This window comes from Ochotona curzoniae, unplaced genomic scaffold (genome assembly GCF_017591425.1).
Source record: "Ochotona curzoniae isolate NIBS_2020 unplaced genomic scaffold, NIBS_Ocur_1.0 contig_64, whole genome shotgun sequence".
Lineage (NCBI taxonomy): Eukaryota > Metazoa > Chordata > Mammalia > Lagomorpha > Ochotonidae > Ochotona > Ochotona curzoniae.
In genome coordinates, this window is record NW_024466502.1 from 15,057,996 (window position 1) to 15,064,912 (window position 6,917).

Here is a 6,917-nt window from a genome sequence, read left to right on the forward strand (position 1 = left end):
GGATGACATGCTGTGAATTTAACACAATTGAGGCTAAAGCTGCTCTCGTGCAAAATTTGTCAGGTGCAAAAAAGTGAGCAACTAATGCACATACAATATTCTTGTACCTCCACTACTAACTGTAAGGAATAAGGGCCTCCAGCATCCATCTCAGCAATTTGGGACAATTTAAGCAACACTTTTCAGCTCTAATATCCATGAATCAAGCCCAAATCTGTTTCATAAAATTACCACGCCCAACTATGGCTAAGAACTACCTTGGTAAATGCCTAGTCCATCCAATTCCAAGCAGCTTTCACAGAGTTTAACACCCACCTAAAGCTATCTTACAGGACGCCTATTAAAACATCCAATCTGCTGGAGAGCAGTATTCCATCCATCATCTGGCCCCAGTTCAGAACGGCATCAACCACCCATTGAGTAACAGGAACTGTCAACCTTCACCTGCCACCACTGAGGAGGCAAGTCAGCACCAAGTTGGCTTGAAATAGAGTAGTGATACCCAGGAACTGATGCTGGATCCTGAACGGGCATATGTGCTACACAGCGAGTTCCTGGCTCCTGCAGGCCCCCAGGGTTACTTGAAGGAATAAAAATCCCAGAAATAGGAACACACTCCTATCATCACTGGTCTTCAACCTTATCTTTTACTTTTATACCATGTTAAACATTCACCTCCAAACCTGCATTCACGCATTTACCATTTTTCAACATTTGGGAATTACCGAGGAGTTTCTCGGAAGACACCATCAGATTCAGCGCCGTCATCACACACCCATTCAACCCAGTCCTAAACATAGTTAACCAGCTATTCAAACCAGGAACTGAAGACATTTATAATAGGTCTCCCTGTAACACTGGCTCAGTAACTATGGTACTTGCCTCCAATTCTCCACTTAAGCAGAAACTTATGGGCTATTTGTTCTAACAAAACAAAATGAAAACACCACAAACACTGCTAAAATAAGAATCTTTATTTTAACATTCATTCTGGGCAGTTTGGAAATGCAGTACTTAACATCAAATCCACTAAAGCCATTCAACAGCCTGGCCAAACTGTCATTACGAGTACAGACTTTCAGAAAAGGAATATTAAATGTCTTCAGGTCAACCATTTTTCTTGCTATGGTCTTAAGATTCAGACAACACGTCTTTTCTTAATGATGCTTAAAACTCAAATTCATGACACGCCGAAAGGAAAAACCACATTAACTCAGGCTTTGAGCAGAATGTAAACCAAACCAGAGGATAACTTAAAAAGGCTCAAGTAGACACGTTACTTTCAGTCAGACACAAACTGGCCTAGCACTGTGCCCTCCTCGCCTCATCGTGCTGCGTGACTGGCTTGGGGCTCTTCACTCCAGTGCCGGACAGCCGACACAGGGCTGTCAATCATCAACAGGACTACTTCATTAACACACAGCAAACTTTAGCATGACAAACTGTCGTCCGGGCAGCTTGCAGGTTGCCCTTGTCAGGAATCGCTGCAGGATTCTCCCACCTACGGACAGTCAGGCTTGCTGCACTTACTCACAGGCTTGCCTATAAAAATTAAGACCTCAAAACTTCAGTAAAGTCAGATACCACTCAAACGCTTTACAAATTAAAGTGCTTTTCTTCTAAATAAGCCTAAAAACAGAATACATGTATAACATGCTTTTAAAAAAAAATCCATTCCAACCAGCATAGTTTTAAGGCTATCCATTAAACCTAAGTCTCAAGCAACTTCATGGTTAGTGCAATTTAAAGCTGTTTTTCTTTCAAACAGAAATGTAGTGAGTTAACTGAGCATAAAAAAAAAACTTAACACCAGCTTTCATGTTTTCATGCTTATGTCTGAGAAAATCTTAGAAGCACAAACAAAATTTCCCATTTTAAAGCCAGAGGAATTCCTAACCCACACAACTTCAGCTCAATAACCAACCCTGCTAACATACAATTCCATTAGATTTGAGTCTCGGTTCAGATCCAATGACATTTTGAACACACCTGAACACCACACAGGGTAAGTACTTCAAGCTTTTGTTACTAAGACTCAGTGTGTACTTAAGAAGTCATCTGGCTGGGCACAAATCACAATTTCACTTTTAAAGCATTTTAAAAAACATTTTATTATTTCGTTACAAGTACAGAATATTCTTTTACAGGCAACTATAAACTATGATGTTTCAGAACTTCTAACATCCATTTATCTTAAAGCAATGTTCTTCAATTCAAAAAAGTTGAAGAACTTGGCTATATAAATTTCTTACTAATGCCTAATTATTTCCTCATCCTGAAAATTTTCCAGTTAATCACCTCCAGAACTGTCAAAAATCTTACCTTTCTATTCCGGACTCCAAGATTAAGTTCCCAGGAATTGACACATAACAGGTGAAAGCTTATTCAAGTCTTCAAGGTCCACACTAAAAGTTTCTTAATCTGTCAAGCAATTTAACTGCTGAAGCCTTGGAAGTCAGATTAACTCTGCCTTTTCCCTCCAAAATACAATGAAAATGGTGGATCTGTAACAACTTTTAATTTTTCACACATGAAAGAAAAGATGGATAAAAACATTGTAACCACCTTTAAGTTCTATCCAGTGCCATCAATAGCACCAGCCCAGAAGTGACTAGCAGTGTACAGAATTTCAGGTTGAGTGAGGCAAGGAACGTAAATCCACCTCCAGCTTTCGAGAAAAATGAATTCAAATGTGTAGCCCACTCTTATCTCCCCTTTTAATTTTAAATGCTAACAGTCTAAGCACCATGAAAATTTACACATGAGCACTCACGCACCACTAACAAAGAAAACACTAATATACAGACAGCAGCCATTATACATCAAGAACTCATTGTTAAGATACTATTCACTGAACAGCCTCTTCATCTTAAATTCAATGCTTTAAGAAAAACTCTTTACACATTGCTGTATACAAAACAGAACTCAAAATACTTGAATATATTAAATGACCCGTTTCATCAACTTTCACATTTGGTGAACTAGATCTGAAGGCAAAACGGCATATCCAAAATGCAGAAGGCCATCATCTTGCATGTAATCAGTTTACAATTACAAAACGCCGAATGGTCTTAAACTCAAAAGTTACACTCACATTTTCTCAAAATGCAGACTCAGAATTGTTTCAGCACCAAAAGAGGGCAAAATTTGGTTTCAAGAAGCAGAATATAACCAGCAAGTTTTCACAGGGCCAAAACTAAAGTTACAAGTTCTTTTTTCCTAAAGTTTCACAGCTCTTGAATGTTTAACAGCAGAAGTCGTAATCTTCCGAATTTTTAGTTTGCAAAATCTTCCGGTCACTATCCCCACCAAACTCAACAGGCCGGGACAAGTGCAATACCACACGGACACACAGCATTGCGACCGGTCCCAGCCTGTGCAGAAAGGGGTTGGATGCTCCCTTCCTCGTCTACAGACTTTTCACTACCACAGTCAGTTTTGCATGGATTTGCACAGCAGACTATCACACAGCTGGATGCAAACCTGCAAAACTAACCATAGAACAGTGCTCGACAGGACCCTTGGGCTGGCGACAGGCCGACGCTGGAGTTCTGCAGCTAGCAGTACTTGAAGTGCTCAGAATGCAGTAGATCACCAAACACTACCTGCACTATAAGCACTTTAGTGCTACAGGAGCTGTCACATCGCATGCACCAGGCGGATTCTACATCGACACAACAAAAGTACAGACAATTAGTACAAGCCACTTGAAGGAAATAGCAGGCCACCATCAGTTTTGCATAGATTTGCACAACTACATTCTTCTTGTAGTGCAACTATGCAAAACTAACAGAAGACTGCAAATAAACACTATGAACACACCTAGATACTTGCTTGACTTGAATTATTGGATGAAAGCATCACTTCTTATGCCAGAAGGAGCACTTAGGGCAGTAGATGCTAATCTACTTCACTATCTGCACTAGATGCACCTTAGAACAAAAAGCACTGAGCAGCGGCAGGCCTGCGCGTGACGCCCCGTGGCTCCCGAGGCAGCTGTCACCATAATGCTACAAGTGCCTTCACTGCAGTAGATGCGCATATCACTACCTGCACTGTAAGCACTTTGACATTATTCTGACTGGTCACCGTCTTCAGGCTGACAAGGCGATGCCGGACTCCTGCCAAACCTGAAACCAACAATTACAACACCTTCCAGTCTTCAACAGGCACAAAGCATGCAAAGTTCCACATCATCCCTAGCAGGGAAGAAAAAATTAGTTTTTAATTATCCCAAAGCCATGGTTCCCACTTAAGACACTTTGAAAGTTTCAACAAGTACTCTTTACAAATAAAACCGACCACCATTCTACAATAGTAAGAGAAATAGAAAAAACAGCAGCTTTTCACCTAGTCCTTCATTAGAAACAGCTGCAACCAGAGCGCCTCTACCAACCCTCCTGGTACCTGTTAAGAGAACAACTCTCCACGCCCTCACATCCCAGGGGCAACTTGATGAAATGATTAATTACTGCTTGGACCACGTTTTTTAGCTTTACAAATTAATCTGGAACTTAAAATTTACCATCCAACTTACAAAGCAGCTTCTAAGAATGTTATCAGTACAGCTTGAAAGCTGCACATAGCATTGGCACTGCGCTCTCAGGACGTTCAAGATAGCTGGCCCAAACCCGACCTCATCAGGCAGACCCGGAACAGTGGACAAAATACAAAAAGCTCCTATCTCCCGTGCAGGATCCCCACCACATCGGATTCATTCAGCTGAAGGGTAAAAGTCAACAGAATTCCGTTTTTATGAAAACTTGGAAGTAAATTATAAGTACTTACCCACTCAGGAAAACTTCCTCCTCAGCAAGTATCCTTAGACAGCTCTGGGGCCGTGTTAGGTCCACGTGGGTAGCTGGGGTGGGGGCAGGGAGAACAAGCGACAAAAAAAAAAAAAAAAAATCGATGAACAGTTGCTCAAAATGATCACCTATTCAGAACCTCTCCATATAATTCCAATGAATTCCACGTGCAAAAACTAAGGGTAGCAGAGCGAGGCCGTAACAGCAACAATTAAAAAAAAAAAAAAACCAACTACGTGTGGGTGAAAAAGTGGAATAAAGTTGGAAAATCTCTAGTTATCAGACGCAAGGTCTCCCACTCCCAAAACACTCGCCCTTAACCAGCACCAATCACGACCGCCCGCGTGCAGCTCCGACGAGCAAGGGGCACTATTCTTCCCCACCCCTCCCCCACCAGGACCTCGTGGCTGCACGCCGGGGATAAAGAGTTGTTTCCTCAACTGCTGCGTTCCCGGCGGCACGCCGCTCGTTCCTCTCCTCCGGCGACCTGGCAGCGGCGAGCCCGCCTTCTCTCCAGTTCCTCTCCCTTCTGCCCCGGCTCCGGAACACAAAACGGGGAAGCCAGCCCCGCCGCCCGCGAAGCGCCCGCCACGCTCATGGAGCCCGGGCACATGTCGCACAAGGGGCGCGCGGCCCTGCGCTTCCCCGCGCCGCCGCCAGGGGGGGACGGGTCCGAGCCGGGCCCAGCCGGACGCGGCGACCTCCCCCCTCCGCCCCGCTCGCGGCGGCGCCCAGGCCCGAGCGCGGCGTGGACGCGGGCGCGCCGCCCCTCCTTTGTGTCCCCCCGCCGGGCCGCCCGCCCGCCCGGCCGGCCCCGAGGGGCGGGGGCGCGGCGGCCGCGGGGCCCGGCGCACGCGGCCCGAGGCCTAAGCCGGGAACAATCGGCGGCGGCGCGCAGTCGCCGCCATGTCCCCCGCCCTCGGCCCCGCGCAGCCCGCCCCGTAGGAACATGGCGGCGGGGACGGCGCTGCCGCCGCGCCGGGCCCGTCCCTCCCGCGCCGCGCGCCGCAGCCCGGGCGAGCTCCCACGCCGCCGCCGCCGGGGGGCCACGGGCGGGGAAGTTGCGAGGCCGGCCCCGGGGCGGGTGGGTCTGCGCGCGGAAGACTGCCCACGCGGGCTTAACAAAAGCCCACGCGGGGCGGCGGGCAGCCGGCACCCAGGCCGCGCGGCCCCGGGCTCCCGCGCCTCCCGCGCCCCTTCCACGCGCCCTCCGTCGGGCGCACAAAGTTTGGGGGCCCGCGGGCTCCCGCCCACGCCACGCCGGCCGCCGGCGCGCAGGTACCTCGTGGGCGCGCCCCCTCCCGGCCCGCGGCCTGCCCCATGTGCCGCCGCCGCCGCTTTGTTCTGGAGGCGCTTTAACTCTCGCCCCCGGGACAAACTTTGCCCGCCCGGCGGCCGAGGGCCCGGAGAGACCCCCCGCGCCCCGCCGCGCCGGGCCCCCGGCCGCCCCTCGCACGTCCTCTGCCCCCCGAGGGGCCATTGTGTGCGCCCCGCGCCCACCCGCCCTCCGGGGCCGGCCGAGCCACGGTCCGCGCGCGGGTCCCGGGCGCGGCCACCGCGCGCACGCCGCCCCCTCGGCTCCCACCGGCCCGGCCCGGCCCCGCGTGTCCGGCCGGCGAGGAGGGACGGGCCGCCCCAACGGCCCCGGGCCCCCCGGCCCCACACACACACACGCGCGCGCGCGCACACAACAGGTTTCTCTCCGTCGGCGGAGGGGTGGCCAGCACTCACCGGGAGGAGTAGCCGCCACCATCTTCGCCCAGCCCCGCCGCGGGCTCTCGCTCCCGCCTTCCCCGAGCCGCCTCCGCTTTACTACGAGCGGGCGGAGGCCCCAGGCCGGGGGCGGCGGGGGTGCGGCCGGCCCGGCTCGGCCCCGGGGGCGCTCGGCCGAGGGCGGCCCCGCCGAGGGGCGCGGGCCGGGGCGGCGCGGCGGGGGGCGCACCCCGCACCCCCGGCCTGGCGCGAGGGGCGCCGAGTGGCGCGAAGGCGCGGGGCGGGCGGGCGGCGGCGGCGGCACCTCGAAGGACCATGTGGGTGAATGAAGGGCGGCGGCTCCCGCCTCAACGTAAATACGGACAAGCCCCACTCCCTCATTAGCATAAAAAACAA

The 6,917-nt window shown here is 51.0% G+C and overlaps 1 long non-coding RNA gene across 1 annotated transcript; it reads right to left on the minus strand.

Moving 5' to 3' along the window:
- Nucleotides 1–959: 959 nt before the first annotated feature.
- LOC121163620 lies at nucleotides 960–6,642 on the minus strand. Its single transcript, XR_005884918.1, has 2 exons — nucleotides 6,540–6,642; nucleotides 960–4,861 (listed from the first exon to the last, which is right to left on the minus strand). It is a non-coding gene; the product is annotated as an uncharacterized LOC121163620 (long non-coding RNA).
- Nucleotides 6,643–6,917: the final 275 nt, after the last annotated feature.